The sequence below is a fragment of the Phyllostomus hastatus genome, unplaced genomic scaffold (genome assembly GCF_019186645.2).
Source record: "Phyllostomus hastatus isolate PE091 unplaced genomic scaffold, TTU_PhHast_1.1 phas_contig_1162, whole genome shotgun sequence".
Lineage (NCBI taxonomy): Eukaryota > Metazoa > Chordata > Mammalia > Chiroptera > Phyllostomidae > Phyllostomus > Phyllostomus hastatus.
This window is the reverse complement of record NW_025333537.1, coordinates 5,231,169-5,248,608: the sequence shown is the minus strand read 5'-3', so window position 1 is coordinate 5,248,608 and position 17,440 is coordinate 5,231,169. Positions and strand designations below refer to the sequence as shown.

The following is a 17,440-nucleotide window of genomic DNA, read 5'->3' as shown; positions in this document are numbered from 1 at the left end:
AAGAGGAGGAGGGGGGCTTCTGTCACCTGAGTTCTGGTGACAGAGACTTGTGTCCTTGTGCCCCGCTCCCAACCACTCATTCCAAACCACATGCTCTCTCTCCTCCCCTCCTGCCATCCTGTCTTTTCCGTCTCTCGTCACCTGCCTGTCGACCCCGCACAGAGGGGCTGGCAGGCTCCAAGCCATCCTGCCCTTTCCTGGGTGGCTCTGCGGTCCCCTCCTTGTTATGGGTCGAACTGCGCTCCTCCCGCCCCGCCTCCAGGCCACAGGCTGCAGGCCTCGCCCCAGGACCTCAGAATGTGACTGTATTTGGAAGCAGGGCCGCAGCCCGAGGTAATTAGCTAAGATGAGGTCATACCAGAGTGGGGAGGGGAAACTCGATATGACTGATGCCCTTATAAAAAGAACACCATGTGGAGAGACGGACAGACCTGACAGGCACGGAGGGAAGGGGGCGCAGAGACAGGAAGAATGCCCTGACCACGTGGAGGAGGGCCCGAGGCACCCAGAGCGGAGGGAGAGAGGCTCGGAGCAGAGGGAACCGCGCCTGCCGACACCCTGGTCTTGCACTTCCAGCCTCCTGGACTGGGAAGTGATAAATTCCTCCTGCTCAGCCACGCGGTCGGTGGGAGGTTACTATGGCAGCCCCAGCCAACCGACGCGTCTCTTGTTCCAGACAGTGAAGATCCCACGGCCCATGCTCACAGCAGGTTGCCACCGCCTCTCACATTTCCCGAGGGGGGGGTGGGGGTGGGGGTGGGGGCCATGGCACCCAGAGAGATCAGCCACGGGCCTGGGCTCCCCAGCACGTCCGGGCCTGAGCGGGGCTGGCCTCAGACCGTTCCCAAGCTGCTCTTCCCTCCTTTCTGCTTTGACGCACCTCCCACGCTCCGTGGGCGGACACACAGAGGGAAACAGAGTGTCCGCTACTGACGGCTCGAACTGGCAGGGGTTGGTCATCCAGGCAACTCTCTCGGAGGGTGGCCGAGGCCCCAGGAGGGGCCAGAGATTGAAGCCACTGGCTTCAGCGGGTCTTGTGGCCTCATGTGTGTATGTGGCAGGACATGGCCGCCAGGCTGCCAGCCGGCTGCTCCTCTGCCTCTCAAAGTCACGGTGGGGAAAAACCCACGACCGCATTCCGTCCAGGAGACAAAGCGGCGGGGTAACCAGCTCCTGGTGGCCCCGAGGCCCGCTGCTTTCTCCAAGGATTAGACAGTCTCAGAAGTGCAGGAGTGAGACCGAGCATCTAATTGAAGGATGCCCGTGAGCTGTCATCAGCAGTGTCGTCCCGCTGTTCCCTGCCACCGTGAGAAAAACAGCCCACGTGGCACCGACCAGGAGGATCCTGCTCTGGAAACCTCGGGCTGTTTTGGGGGTGAAGGGCTCAGGGAGGTCCAGCACTGCATGCAGCCCACGCAGTGCGCCCACGGCTGGGAGCAGAGCACACTCGGACAGGGTCACCGTGGCCAGCCACCCCGCTGTGTCTCCTCTAGCTCAGCAAAGACACTGTCTTACTGCATGTATCCTGGGGATGTGAGGAACAGCTGGCCCTGAGTCCCACGGATCCTCTCACTGCAGGACGACTCTTGGGATTACATGAACCCAGGCTGACATCCTGGCCCTGCCACTGACCAAACGATCCTGGGGGAGTCACTTCACCCCTCGGAGCCTCAGTGTCGTCATCGGTGAAATGGGGACCACGGGTGGGATTGCTTTGTTTGGTGAAAATGCCGACACGTGTAAGAGGCTCCGTGCAAAGCTCGGAACGTGGGAAACCTCCGAACGATGGTGACGGTTGCTCTGATCAGCTCCCAGAGAGACTTTGAAACCTGACCATCCATGGTCCCCTGGGATTTCAAACTCCAAGATCACTGCAACGCTCACGTGGGTAACTGCGTGGCTTACACCTTGGCCCTGAGGCCAGGTGGGCTGGGCCCGAGCCCACAGTGGGGTGCTCGTCTCCTGAGATGGCTCACACAACTTAGGGTGCATATATAGTTCTCTCTAGAGAGAGGCTCTAGCTGTTATCAGATTCTCAGAGGGGTTCCCTGCCGCAAAGCGATCATCTGTGAGAATGGTCTAAACAGGCTGCCGGTGCCCAAGGGCCGGGAGAAGGGACCCAGCGTTTGCAGAGCCCTGCCGCGTGCCCGGCTGGCTCGCGCTACCCTTAGACTCACCACCGGGCGAAGGAGGCTCCGAGACTCCCGTTTCCCAGATGAGGAAGCAGAGGCTCGGAGAGCTCACACGGAGAGACAGGCACTGGACTCGGCCACTGGCCCGTCCCATGGCTGGCAGAGGCCTGGGATTGCAGCGCAGGCCCATGGGATCCCGAGCTGGGGGGCCCCGTCCTTGGCCCTGTGCTGCCTCTGGGGAAGCCAGTGGGGTGACTCAGAGATGCAGGCCCGCCTGCCCGCCCGCCCTGGGGCAGAGCCTCTGCCCAAGCCGTGCACCACAGAACGCACCACACCGCCCGTGTCAGAGGCCCAGGGCCCAGCCCTGTCCGGTTCTGTGAAGGACCGAGCTCAGGCACACGGAGAACCACCTCCCGGGGTGAGTTCTCCAGCCCACCTCCAGGGAGAGCGCACTTCCCTCTCTGCCACGTTCCCCCAGCACCCGGCTTAATCCACTCCTGGTCCCTCTCTCGTAGTCCGCTGTATGCTACGTCAAGGACACGCAGGTTTTAGAAGCCTGGGTCCTGGGGGAAGGGAGACCACCCCTTGACCAGCTACGTGACCTTGACTTATTCAGCTGGCCCCTCTGGGCCTCACTTTCCACATCAATACCTTGAAGCTAAAAGGACCCACCTTGCATGCCAGGGCAGTGCCTTTCTCCCGTGCTTTCTCCCGTCAGGACGCCGGCGCATCTCCCTTCATCCACGACCTCTGCCCCGCCACTCAGCGAGCGGCCACGCCATTGGCTGCTACTGTGGTCGTTGCGTTGACATGACGGGCTGAGGGCACGTTCACACCCACCATCCCCCCACTCTGAGCTCTGGGAAGGCCACGTCTGCCCGTCCGCACATCCCCAGCACTTATGGTAATTACTGGGGCACAATGTACCCTTAGGAAATGTGTGCTATTGAACATAAACTCAAAGAAAGCCCTGCTCACACCATTGGTAACAAACATCTAAAGTTCGGAGGCCCAAAGACACTCCGTAAATGTCCACGTTCCAGGCAGGGTCAGAGGTGTGTTGAGCCGCTGTCTGCCGTGGGTGAAAGAGACCTGGGGGAGGCTGGGACGCGAACTTCCCCTCAGGGCTGCGCGCCATGGGGCCAGTTGAGCTGGCCCCCCGTGGAGCTTTAGGGTGAAAGACGTGTGAGGTTTGTTCCCCGTGGTCTTTCTCATTATTCGTACATTTATCGGGGATGAGAAGACCATCTGCCTTCCGTCCTTCCACCAGTAACCATTCCACCCAGCTACACACCTATCCCGTCTTCCCAGGTATCCACCCATCCATCCAAATATCCACCCAGTCATTCATTTTTCTGTCCGTCTGTCTGTCTACCCATCCATCTACTCTCCCACCCCCCTCCCATCCATCCAAATATCCACCCAGTCATTCATTTATCTGTCCATCTGTCTGTCTACCCATCCATCCACTCACCCAGCCCCCATCCATCCAAATATCCACCCAGTTATTAATTTATCTGTCCATCTGTCTGTCTATCCATCCATCCACTCGCCCACCCCCCCATCCACCCAAATATCCACCCAGCCATTCATTCATCTGCCTATCCATTCCTCCGCCATCCATCAACCTCCCATCCATGCCCATCATGAACACACTCATTGAACACTTTCTCGCGTCCAGGCACTGTGCTAGGCCTTGTTGTGACCTAACACTGAACAACTCGGACCCTGCCTTCAATGCGCTCACGTCCTACTGGGGGATGCAAACACGTAGACGGCAGTGTGGATGCAGTACGGCGTGGGCTACGAGAGGAATGCGCACAAGAGGCTGCGGGAGGAGGATACAAGACCTAGGGGGGTCCGGCGAGACTTTCCGGCAGAGGTGGCGTCTCAGCCGGAGCCGGAAGGACACGCAGGGGTTGCTGTGAGGGGAGAAGAGCCTTCCGGGCAGAAGGAGCAGCACGTGCAAAGGTCAGGGCAAGAGCAAGGACGCTGAGCCGGGGGGGGGGATGGTAAGCTGTCTGTCTGGACCACGGGAAGGAAAGCTGGAAGGAAGGAGCGAGTTGGCTTGCGTCCAGGGCCTTGGGCTGGGTTTGGGTTTGGGTTTCGTCCCAGGAGATCAGGAAGCTTTGGATGGATGTGAAAGAGACTTGAGTGAAGACAGCGAGCTTTAGAACGATCTCTTTTTTTTTTTTTGCAGGAGAGCTCTCTCCCGGAAAATGGATTCATTTTTTTGAGCAGGAACAGCACGTGGGAGGCAAAGTCATCAAACTCGGGAGTGATACGAAAAAGCCTTCTGAGAGTCAGTCTTGCTGTCTCCTTGCCCAGAACCATTTCATGCCTGGCTGAACACGCCGTGACGCCGCGGGGAGGAGAGCTAATCACTCAGACAGTCACTGATCGTCTCCCTGAAGCTGCTTCCTCGAAGCTGCCGCGGGGAGGTCAGCCCCAAGACCAGGAGGGAAGACCTACAGTGCAAAATGGTGGGCAATGATGGCTCCTGGTAGAAAGAGACTCGCACTGTATCGGTCCCCTCCCTCCCCTGGCCCTGGAGGAGGCTGGGGGCTGCTTGCCCAGCCAGGCAGACAGGTGAGGGCGGGGACATCTTATAAAGCCCCTGGGTTCCAGAGAAACCTGACCACATCCCTGCTTTCCAGAAGCTTCTAATTATAGTAGGTATACAAGACCTAACAACAACAACAACAACAAAAAAAAGAGTGAGGCATCAATATTGAAAATTCAGGAAAGGGGGAGAGGGAAAGGAAGGTGGAGGACCAACATCTCATCCAAAATAGCGTGGAGTCGAAACAGACTGCCCGCACTGGAGGGAAGAAGAAATAAGAGTGAAGGCATGTCTCAAAGTTGCCAAGGTAACCAACTCGGAACTAAAATTAGTGGAAGGCCTCTGCTAGGAGGACGGGGTAGGAAGTGTCAATAGATAAGGGGATAAGGTCAGAATATCAATAAATATCAACTCTAAGCACGGGTTTTAGAGATTTGGAGATAATCAGAGAGGAAACAGAACCACAGAAACCCCTGGGAAGCTGCCCAGAGGCGGAAGGGTGGGGCAGAGAACTGCTTTCCAACAGAAGGCTTTCTCTCTCCTTTGATTATTTTTTAACATGCAAACAGAGACTGTGCACATTGGAAGAGAGATAAGACCTAGCTAACAGAGTTCGTGGAGAAAGGCAAATGCAGAGCAGTTAAAGATATTGGATTTGGAGCGAGGGGTCTATGAACGCAGCTCAGAGGGGCCGTGAACTCGGGTGGGAAAAATAATTACATCTTTACTTTGCTGAACTCTCACTGAAGTTCAGCATTTGCCTTTCTTACGAACAGAGGCAGAAAGCCACATCGGTGTTATCTGACCTGTGACTTGGTCCCAGAGATCACAGGCGCTTTCCTATCACCTTACAATTGCTGCAAATATCTCGAAGTATTTATTCCCCTCACTATCTTGAAAACACACTTTCTGTTGGACGGACCCCTAGGTCCCCTGGTTAGTTAATCCATTCGTAGAGAAACACACACGTTCCCACATCGCGTTTGTTTGAAGAGGCATTTTTCTGTGATGATATTTCAATATAATCGGTTCCTCGGCGGGCCTGCGTGTCATTTTTTGTGCATTGAAAACACAGCCTTCTGCCCTGGCTGGCGTAGCTCAGTGGATTGAGCTCGGGCTGTGAATCAAAGCATCGCAGGTTCGATTCCCAGTCAGGGTACATGCCTGGGTTGCAGGCCATAACCCCCAGCAACCGCACATTGATGTTTCTCTCTCTCTCTCTTTCTCCCTCCCTTCCCTCTCTAAAAATAAATAAATAAAATCTTAAAAAAAAGAAAAAAGAAAAAACAGGCTTCTGAGGAGGGGTCTGCAGGCCTCCCCAGACTGCCAAGGAGTGTGCGGCAGGAACCAGGCTGAGAACTGGCTTTCGGGAAAGGAGAGCAGCTGGTGGGTTAGGGCATTCGATTGAGACTTCCGCAGGGAGCAGGTGCCGTAGGTGGAGAGGAGCTGGGTCCCGGATGGATGGGGCGGTAGACAGAGGCCCCGGGGAAAGCGTGCTGCTGGTGGTCCCCCAGGGCAATCTCAGTAGCAGCAACAGCAGCGGCTGTAAGTTCCTGAGCTCACAAGGTTCTAGACGCTGGCTCAAGCCCTTTGCAGACACGACTGCGTTTGACCTTGACAGTAACCACAGAACGGTACCACTGCGATTTCCCCTTTACAGCCTCAGACGCACAGCCCCAGACGTGTTTAGACAGTAGGAGGCCCCAGAGCTGGTAAGTCACAGGGTCAGGATTCACACTGTGGTCTCCTGGACACCCACCTAGCACTGTCACTCAGCCATCCGCACTGCCGAGGGTGGAGGCAGGGTGCTTCTCTTGGGACTGAGGGACGCAACCCAGGACCCGACACACCAGGCAAAGCCAAGCCCGGATCCCGGCGAGTGTGGGAAAACCCAGCTGAGCCATCTTCCTCCTCACCCGGCACCCGGGGTCTGGGAAGCCAGCTGTCTGGTCCTGCCTTCAAGGGCCAGCTCCTGCCTAATCTCGCCCTAGTACAGTGATTTTCAACCTTTACAAAAAAAATCTCATGGCACACATAAACTAATGCCTAAACCTCTGAGGCACACCCAAAAATACTTTTTGCTGATCTGACCAAGGATATAGGTATAATTTTGATTCATTCACGCCGGACAGCTATTGTTGTGTTGGCTGTTTTTTTTTTTGTTTGTTTGTTTGTTTTTACGCCATCTAAAGGAAAAGAGGTCAGTGCCTCTGACCAAACAGTCGGGTGCTGCGGGTTTTAAAAACTCTTGCCACACACTCGTTGGGAATCGCTGCCCTGGCACATCATTCGGGTCTCCGTCCCCAGTGCAGCCCTGACAGCCCTTCCGGCGTCGAACCTGAAAGCCAGCACAGCCTCCTGATGGGGCTCCCGATGTCACCGCATGCTCCCGCGCCTGCTGAATGCACGTGAACTTCAGTTCCCGACCCCGGGGTCCCGGGGGATGGTTCCCAAAATGCTCATGTTGCAAGCATCGCCGTTGTGTTTTTGCTCCTACGACATTGCCATCGGCCTCCCCCGGACATGCCAGTAGCCATCCTGTCACTACGAGCGGCCACACCTTCCCACACCCACCGTTCTGGTAGGACGGCTACTGGGCCGAGCTGTCCCACTGTAATTACGGCTTGATAATGAGAACGGCCGTGGACAGGATGCAGAGATGAGCCTCGGCGTGTCTGGCCAGGCCGAAGGCTGGGACGCCCCGCGGTGTGGATGGAATTCGCAGCGGTGAGAGGAGGGGAGAGGACCCAGGCCCCCCGGGCCCTCCCAGGCCGGGCCCGGTCGGTGGAAATCCCATGGTGAGCAAAACCGCACGGCCCACGGCGGATGTGTTTGGAATTCATATTTGATGAGTTTCGCAGTTGGGATTGCGTTTAATTTGTGGATTTGTTTTGGCTTTAGAGTCAATGTAAGTGTGAAGGACTCATACCTGCTGCATTGCCACACTTGAGCAACAGCGTCATAAGGACATTATTTCCTGGCCACGCTGAGAGGAAGGTATCTGTGCAAATACGTGCCCTCTGCAAGTACTGCACCTCTGAGCCCTGGGCTGCGTGGCTCAGTTGGTTGGAGTGTCATCCTGTGAACCAAGAGTTCGCAGGTTCAATTCCCAGCCAGGGTTGTGCCTGGGTTGCAGGTTCGGTTCCCTGTGGGGCGTGTATGGAAGGAAACACCACCAGCTCAGCCTGGAGGGTCAGGTGGGCAGAAGAAGGCAGTTTGGTCCCCAGGTCTGTGGGCACTGCTGGCCGACAGCTCTGCCAGCTTCCTTAGGACCAAATTTGTTTTCTCTGCCAGCTTTGGGGTTTGGCTCTGAAAATCTTTGGTCTTTATTTTCAAGGGTTTGTAAGCATTAAATGTCTCCTGGTAATGCACTGTTCTGGGGGTGTCATGGAGCTCATTGCAAACCCATTTTTTTCCTGTGTTTTCTTGAATAATAAACTCCACTTTGATTTAAACATTTTTATAAGAATTTCCCTCTTAATTGAGAAGTGATCTTTAACGTGCATTTGGCAGAGGGGGCCGAGGGATGTGTTACAGTTATAGCCTCATTCATTCCTAATGAAGTGGAGCAGAAGGGGAACCTAGGGGAGAAACAGAATAAAAAAGGAAAGTGATCGAATCAAAGGACAGAAGAAATAATATCGTGAATTGTGCGGGCTCTGACTAGGCGTCCTGCCCTGTGCAGAAGCACTTGGGTTAGAAGAGGCACAGAAATCCGCAGTCAGAGCCCGTGCCTGGCCAGAGGCCAATGGCTGTGACTTAGACACTGCCACGGTCTCCCCTGGGCCCACGGGCCTCAGGGCCCACGTCTGTCGGGTGGGACGAAGCCGTCTGCACGCGGCCGCTGTGAGGGCCCCAGGGATGAAGAAACGAGCCGTGCAAACTGTAGAGTGCGGTTCACGTGCGGAGTGGGGCTGTTATTCCGGGGGGGGGGATGGGAGGGAGGCTGGGCTAATGAGCTTCCAGACTCTCATACTAAGGCCCCAGAACTGGAGGAGGAATTACATGATACATACATACGGGCACACATGTCCACAGATGCAGACACTGACACACATATACACCCTCAGGCACATTCACACACACACACACACGTTCACGAGTACAGATGCACACTCACAGTCCTTCACACTATCTCCCACACACTCGTTCCCACACACCCTCATGTGTACCCATATAGATATCGTGTGTGCAAACTCATTCATAAACACCCTTACATGCCCATATATACACCACGAAGTACACACGTTCTCACACATATACTACCACACGACCCGTCATACGCCCCCACAGATGCTGCCTCACACACATACATGCTCACACACACAAGCCCTCAAACACATCCTTGCACACGTGCAAGCTGTCATATGTACACACACACACACACACACACCATGTTCTTCCAATTCCATGGTCGTTCCCCAAGACCCACGCCCCTTCCCTTCCCAGCGGGACTGTGGTTAAATCTGAGCATATGCTCTGTCCATCCCCCCCCCCGCGCCCCCGTCCAGCCCAGCCCGGCCCAGCCCACAGCCTCACAGCCCCGCCTCCAGGCCTCCGCAGTTGGTGGGGGGCACCTCCATTGCCCAGAAACTGCTCAGTGCTTTCATCCTCCTGAACCCTTGGTGATGTCTCTGCTTTTGTCCCCTGCCCTTAGCATTCGATGGCCCCACCATGAACTTGGAGCTCCATGAGTATAGGGGTCCCTTCTGTTTCACCCACAATGCATCCTCTGTGCCCGGCACATAATTCACGTCCAAGAAATACTTGTTGAATGGATGGACGGATGGACGGGTGGACGGATGGATGTGTGAGACCTGCAGGAGGAGAGGGTCTGGGCTTTGGAGCCGAGGTGCGGGGGTTGGGGGGTGGGAGGCCCGCCCACTCCCGCTCTCAGCTAAGCCCCAGGCCCTTCCCCAGCCGACTCTGCCCAACCCACGCATCCCGAGTTTCCTCCTCCTGCAGGACCCACAGGACGGGCCACATTCGGGACCCGCCAGTGGCAGCCATCTCGGGCTCACCTCCTGGAGCCGTCCGCCTCTGGAGGTCGCAGGAGAGGACCCGGCTCACTCGGGAACACGGGCGCCTGAGAGCCCGGGCCAGCCTCCACACGCGGCACTGCCGTCTGCGTCGTCCCAGCCGTCACCGCGTGCCGGCAGCCAGGCTCCAGGACTTGCGCACAAATCCTCCCACCCCTCTAGGCCGGGGACCCAAGGAACACCTACGCCCCAGAACCGAGTGGACAGAGGCTCTGGGAGAGAAGTCACTGGCTGGAGGTCCATAGACAGCAAGCGGTAGAGATAAGGTTTGAACCCAGGACCCAAACTCTTCAACTCCTTGCCTCCTGACTTCCCTTATCGGGCCTGGCACTCCCTCCTCGGCTCCCTCTGCCCCGTGCTCCTCCACTGGGGCCATTCACCCTCTATGTGATCCTCACCTGCCCACCATCCAGCCCCCCGGCTGGACCGGGAACTACTCAGGGGCGGTTCTGGCCCCTTGCCCGGGTGGCCTCTGCCAAGCCAACATGCCCATTCACCAGCTGCTGACCTATTTTTTTTCCTGGAGAATTGCCTTACGTAAGGATATTGGCTCGCTGGGAGAATTACGACACCCCTCACCCCGTTTGGGGACAGCCTGAGTTGGTGACTGGCTGACATAAAAATACCAAAGGCTTGCCCCTCACGGCAGGTGGAATCAACTCTGTCACATGGCTCGGGCTCCAGAAGTCCTTTGCATAGTTAGGCCACGGCATCTCCAGTCGGGACCCCAGCCCTGCTAAGCCCCTTCTAGAAAGCACCTCTTCTAGAAAGTGCCCCTTCCAGAAAGCACCCCTTCTAGAAAGTGCCCCTTCCAGAAAGCACCTCTTCTAGAAAGTGCCCCTTCCAGAAAGCGCCCCTTCCAGAAAGCACTCCTTCTAGACACCACATGCACAGAGTGTCACGTGTCAGGCTCTGCTTCCAGAGAGCCTGGACTCACCCGTTCGCTGTGGTGACCCTGACCGAGCGGCGTGTGAGGAGCTCCACATGCATTGACTGATGAACGAGCCACATCTCCTACCTTCCCTCCACGCCTCTGCTCCTCCACTCCCCTGGGCCTCCTGGGTCAGGCCGTGCAGAGAACCAGTTCTCGGCCAAGGGGAGGAGCGTGGTTTCCCATCATCACCACAGCATCCCTAGTGCCTAGACCAACGCCTGACACGGAGCTGGAGCTTAGTGAGTATGTGTTGAATGAATGAATGAGTGAGTGAGTGAGTGAGTGAGTGACTGCCTCGTCCTCCCCCTACTCAGATGTCTGTCCTTCTCAATTCCCATCCAGTTCCCCTCCAAACCTTCAAGGCCACTTCAGCCATCACCTGCCAGGGCTTCTCCCCTGCCCTGGGCACCCTGGCTGGCATTGACCTCACACCCGAGTTCTTTGCCGGCTGCCCGCACACCCCCGGGCTTCACCGAAGGACCTCAGCGGCCCGCAAGGGCAGGGGAGCAGAAGGAGGCCGGGCCGTTTGAGAGCCCCACCCTAGTGCCACCCACAACCTTTGATCTAGTCCCATGAGGTCTGTTTGAACAGGAGTGCTCCGTGGCCAGGAAGACTACACAGCCCTCTGCCATCTTGCATTTTTTATCCATCCACCTACCCCACGGACACAGAGTGTGATCTCCCTGAAGCTGCCCCGTCCAGGATTTGTGTCCCCATTTAATTGGGAACTCCTGGAAAGTTTTAGCCTAAGGGTTAAAAGCATGGGCTTTGGCGTCAGAAAGGCCTAGGCCACGTTATTAGCCCTGCTCAGCCTCAGTTTCTGCAGCTGATCTAGGGACCAGTAACGGGGGTCCCTCTGAGAGCTGGGCAAGAATTCCGTGACATGCTCAGCACAGTGCCTGGCTCGTGGTAAGTGACAAACCACACCTTCTAGTATGCATTAATTGCCCGAGCAAGTGCTTTGGGCTTCCATGATAATCACTCCAAGTTGTCGTACTGTCCCTTGTAACAGGAAGTTAAACCATGGGGGTGTGTGAGGCCCATCCCGTCCCGGTGTGGATATTTCCCGGGGACCTGAGGGGGTGCAGTGTGGTCGGGGCCCCTGGCTCAAGAGGAAGCCACTCCCTCCAGGCGTTCAGGCAGCTGCGTGGCTTAACAGGGCCCTGGTCTCTTGCTGCAAAGGGACCCGGGAAGGGACCCCAGTGCCCCTGTGCTTCTTTAAGCACCTGGCTTTCTTCCAGATCCAGACCCAGTGAGTACAGACAGCAGGGAAAGTTGGTTCTCAGGTTCGCCGGTGTGTCTGCAGCCCACACAGAGCTGGGTGCACAGCGGATACTGGGTGCGTGTTGCCGGGTGGAGGAAGGCATAAGGGAATGAATGGATTTGAGATCCACCACGAAACCAACCATAGGTGTCTCTCCACCAATGCTTTTGAGTGTATGGAGGAATTCTAGGTTCACTGTCATATTCCCAGTTCAGAGCCCGAGCTTTCGCCCGGAGAAGGCCCAGGATGAATATTTATGGCGGAAACGAGCTACACGCACTATTTCCCAGAAAGCAGCTGAGCTTCGGCGGTGGTCTCCCGCCACCTTCCACTTGCCCCAGACTCGGGCTCCAGGGTGAACACGGGTGCCAGGGACCAAACCCTCGAGTTCAGCCACTGGCCTGGCTCAGCCTTGGCCACGTGGGGATGATGGGGCCTGGGGAACAGAGCAAGGGTCCCCAGGGGGCACCACGGGGAGACCCTCTGGCTGGCCTGCCAGGGAGTTCCCGGGTGCTGCCCTCAGTGGGGGTAGACGCCTGCCCCCAGATGGACCATGCTCGGAAGAGCAGGCTGCAGCGATCCCGGGAGGCTGCCGAGGAGCCTCGTCGGCACGGTGCTGGCATCAGTACAGCCACACACACAGATGGAGACACGTGCCCGTGCCCTCCTGGACGCTGGCTCCCTGCCCACGTGGCCCATCCCTCCTCACCACTCAGCACGTTGGAGCCACGTGCTGAGGGGGCCGCCCAGCTGATCCTGCTTGCCTCCCCCGTGCACCCCAGGTGGCACGAATCCAGAGACATGCACCCGGCACTGCTCCACGGCTCCACATCCCCAGGCCCCGCCAGCCCCTCCCCAACACGCCTTGCCTCTGCCTGAGCAGACAGTGGCCACAGACCACCTCGCGGCGCCACCAAGAGATAACAACACCCTCTGTCACAAGGGACCCCTTCCCAGGGTCATGCAACCCCTGTTAGGCAGGAGCTGAGGCTCAGCATTCCTTCCCAGTGCACGCCCAGAGACGAGTCGCCTCGCTGCTTGAAAGTGCCGGCGCCGTCCCTCTCTCTGACCCCCAACCCCGACTCTGTGCCGCGGGCGGGCAGCTGCCCCCTCCTTTGCCACTGCCAGGACCGACGTGTCACTGGGAGCCGGGAGATGGCTCACACCCCGCAGGGCTGCCCTTCAGTGCAGCAGCCTCTTCCCAGCTGTCTCCTGCAGGGGTCTCGTGCCAGCCCACCAAAAGGGCCAACCCGAGCACGAGCTGGCAGGTTGGAGGATGCGGCCCTAGGTGCTTGGGGACAGGCCGGTGCACAGAACCAGCTGCCCCCGGGGACGACGAGCAGACGGTCGAGACCTTACAGCCCCTATCTGGGCCGGCCGGTCCTTCCTTTGCCCGTCAGGTCCCCTTTAGCCACGGCAGGGGGTGGCCCCCGCAGCTGTAGGGTCCTGGGAGGAGGACACTGGACTGGCCTTAGGTCCCCTTGGGTTCCCTTCGAGTAAGGCCGGGGTGAAGGGGGTCAGAGATGCTGGGAGGCCCCATGACGCCCCCAGGAGAGCACACCACATGATAGGCCCCCTCCCCACGATGCCCAAGCCGGCACACCCGGCCCCACTGTCTGGGGAGCCGAGCCCCCGCCCGGGTACTCACTGGCTGCGCCGAGGCCTCCCCCTGGCGTGGCGGCCGCTGCCCCTCTCAGGCAGTGCTCCCCATCTGGAGAGGCCGGCGGCGGCACTAATCAGCCGCCCTGCGTGGTGCGCCGCGTGGCTGGGGTTTAATTGACACCAGGTGGCCCCTCCCCAGGGGCAGGCAGGGAGGAGGCTCTGCTGGGCTGGGAGGCGAAGCCCGGGGCGCACCCAGGCCTGGCCGGTTCAGGCCTCCTCGGGGGAGGTGAGGGCGGCCGGGCGCCTGCCGGCCACCCCCCTCTGCCCCTCCCGCCGCCACCTCCGTGGCACACCCAGCCCCACTTTCCCGGGCTCTGACCTTTCTTTCATTTCAGAGGCGGCAGTGGCGGCGGCAGCGTCTACCCAGGAGGAGAGCGGCTCAGGTTTCCCCACCACCCCAGCTGGTCGGTCGGGGCAGCCGGGAGGGCCAGCGCCAGCTCTGCGGAGGCCCAGCTGGACCTTCAGGGTCCCGAGGAGGGTCACCCCCTGCGGTCCCAAAGGAGCCTCCCAACCATCTTTTCTCGAACACGTACTATAAGCTGGGCCCGCACGACGCCCACGCTGTCTCCCTTGAACCTCTCCGGCCCCCGGGAGGTGGGGATGTAGGAACCCCAGTGTGCCGGCTGTTCCGGGCGCACAGGCGGCCGAGTGGCTAAATAGGGCCCTTGTCTCCTGCTGCAAAGGACCCAGAGAAGGGACCCCTGTGCTTTGTAGGCCATCGCTTTTTAGATAAGGAGACCGAGGCTCAGAGAGAGGAGAAGCTGGTTCTGAAGGCCACACAGCAGAGGGGGGAATGTGAACCTGCCACCGGGGGTGTCGGGCCTCGCTGCCAGGAAAACCAAAGTGCACCGCCGAACTGACGAACCGCCTTCTCTCCCGACTCATGCGTGTCCCTGCTCACATTAGGGCTCCATGTGTGGGTCATAGCTGGGGGTTAGGGAAAAATACATGAAAAAATTGGACCTGGAGTCTGAAGATCTATGCTGAATTTGCTGTGTGACCCTGAGCAAGTTACTCTACCTCTCTGTGCTTTGCTGCGGTGAACACCCAAGGGAACGCCGAGTTGAAAGGGCTGTGTTTCTGAGACTGACCAGGCAGGACTGAGGAGGGCCAGTGTGGTCCTTGTTCTGCCTCAGTAGCCCTTCTGAGAGGTCCCCCCTCCAGCCCTCTCCTCTCACTGCTGGAGTTAGCAGGACCCAGCAATGAAGGGCACACGCAGGCTCTGCGGTCACAGACCCGGGTTCGAATCCTGCCTCTGTGCCTCACCCACTCCATGACCCTCATTCAGAGGTCACTTCGCTTCTCCAGGTCTCAATGTTTCATCTCCAAAATCTGCTAAAGACCACTGCCTCCTCCCTGGGCTATGTGAGGATAAATAAGAAATGGGCCAGCGTCTGCGTGTTTACTCCGCATTTACTGAGCACCTACTATGTGTGGGCTACCAAGCCGGGGTGTAATGCTAGACAAAATCATCAGTCACTAAATGAACAGTCAATAAATGAACACACACACACACACACACAAATGTCACTCCTTAGAGTAACCCCTCGTCAAATAGAAATAACTATTGTTGTTTCTGTACTTATTCAACAAAAGAACGTGTTGAGCACCTACTATGTGCCTGAGACTGTTACAGGCTCTGGGCATATAGCAGTGAACAGTGCGGTCAGGTCCCTGGGCTCAAGAAACTAGCATATTATAATAACTCACCACAACAATATGTAGCAATGACTATTTTATTACCATCGGCAGGCGGGACAGGTGCCCACACAGCCTGCCTGCTGGGTCTGCCCCCCGAATGCTGCAAGGTAGAATGTGGGATTCCAGAATGTTCTTAGGTCAAATCCTCCGTGAGGCTCGAGGTCTGATGTACGGGCAGCCTGGCAGGCAGCGTGCCCCCTGGCGCAGACCTGGGCCCCACGTGGGCCGGGAGAAGCCGAGCCCGTGACTCAGCCGGCCAGGCTGCCAAGCCCAGAAGGGAGCAGGCGGCTGGCTGGGCTGTCAGCCATGGGGCCTCCGCAGCCAGGCGTGGGCAGGTGACGCGGGCAGAGCCTGGGGCTTCAGGGTGACAAGGGAAGGGCTCTGAGGTCAGGTGACGGCACCCTGGCTCCTGGTGGCGAGTGAATGTCACCAGTGAGGAGGACGCTTTTGTAAGAAGCCGTGAGAAATTGCCATATGGGGTGGGCTGCCCCGTGGGGTGAGGGGCTGGGCATCGGCAGGGGAAATGGTGGGGTCCGGCGGCATGACAGCAGCGGCCTGAGCACCCACCCGGGCTTGCCCACCCAGATGCACGACCCCGGGCCCCGGTCTCCTCATCTGCGCAGTGGGCGCAATGGCGGTTTCACAGACGCGGCACTCACTGTCCGTCCTGATGGACATGTGGACACCAGGGCACGGTCTCTACCCACAGTGGCCAGCACTCGGTCTGACAGAGAAACTGAGTTTCAAATTGCATGAACCGGACCCAAGAATATATCGAAGTTTTTCCCGTGGCCGAGAGCAGCATTTCTCAAAGAGTTGCACGAAACCCAAATCCCCCAAGACACGCCAACAAAGGGGCCAAACAGCTGGGAAAACTGCCCCCCGCCAGCTGCCCCCCAACCCCGGGAGAGTCTGTGAGATACACAAGCATAGTAAACACTCGGGTAAGTCCTGTAGCAAAACCCACACACGCACACGCACACTCACACCCCGTGGTTTCACCGGGGGCCCTCCACTTTCTGGCTGCGCATGCTCGCCTGCCATGAACATATTTCAGGAAAACTCGGCCGCCGGCTCCAAGCGCCGTTCTCGGGGCCTGAGAACCTGTTTACCCTTATTTGGCTTGTTAGCGGCTGAGTTGTTGTTTCACACGTTGGTAAACCCCAGGAGAGCTTCCCGAGTTATAAATGGTGCCGGGGAAACAATGGCCTGATCGTCACGGGCGGTGGCCATTCGGAGCCCCTGGAAGGGCAGGGACTGGCGTGGCTGCGGTCTGATAAAGCTGGGGTGCCGGCTAGGCCACCTGCAGCCCCGGACCCAGCACCCCACCCCCAGGAGCAGTGATCCTGGCTGGGTCAGACCGACGGCAGTTGTAGGGACCCAGCCCCGACCAGAAGGAAGGGGTGGGGTGAGGGAGTGGGGCGAGTGAGGGTGGGGGTCAGGGTGAGGGTGGGAATGTGAGTATTTTGGAAGTGGGCAAGTGCAGGGGGGTGTGGGTGCGTGCACACGTGAGCATGCAGAGGTCAGGGCCTGGAAGGTGGGGTTCGGGGTGCACTTGAGGGTGGGGCCACCTCTGGGACCCGTAGGCCTGTGAGAAGAGGATCTGAGCCACGGGCCAGAACTCCCCCTTTGCCCAACCCCGCTCGTACCTGGAGCTCCAGCCACTTGCACGAGCCATACCAGCTCCGGCTGCTCCAGCTCCAGCACGGCCTGCCTGGGCCTCCCGGAGCCCCTTTGAGGATGTAGGAAGGGCCCGGAGCGGCAGCTTTGACCCAGGGCCCGTTTCAGAAGGAGAAACTCACCTGAAGGCAGCGTGGGGTCCCTCCCCGTGTCTGATCCCTTCCCAGCAGCGGACTGGCAATGCCCGGACCCCCACCGCCTGTCAGGCCGAGCCCCTAAACCTTATTCTGGCATCCAAGGCTCTCAACGAATGCCCCCCGTTCCAGTCCTGCCTCTGTTTCCCGGACGCCCCAGTGTAAAGCACGCAAGGAGGGCTTACCCCGCGCTGAGCACTTTCAGTATTCCGTGTCTTGCCGTTGAGTGCTCATCGCCGTCTCAGGAAACAGGTGCTCTTACCGCTGACTTTACAGACGAGCAGGTGAAGCCTCCAAGACACACAGTGACTTACCCGAGGTCACACAGCTG

The 17,440-nt window shown here is 58.3% G+C and overlaps 1 protein-coding gene across 2 annotated transcripts in view; it reads right to left on the bottom strand.

Moving 5' to 3' along the window:
* Window positions 1-13,873, bottom strand: part of NOS1 (nitric oxide synthase 1) — a 152,501-nt gene extending 138,628 nt beyond the window's left edge. For both annotated transcript variants that reach the window (XM_045842213.1, XM_045842203.1), the window contains exon 1: window positions 13,581-13,873. The gene's annotated coding sequence lies outside the window, so the exon portion shown is untranslated. The remainder of the gene's footprint in view (window positions 1-13,580) is intronic.
* Window positions 13,874-17,440: the final 3,567 nt, after the last annotated feature.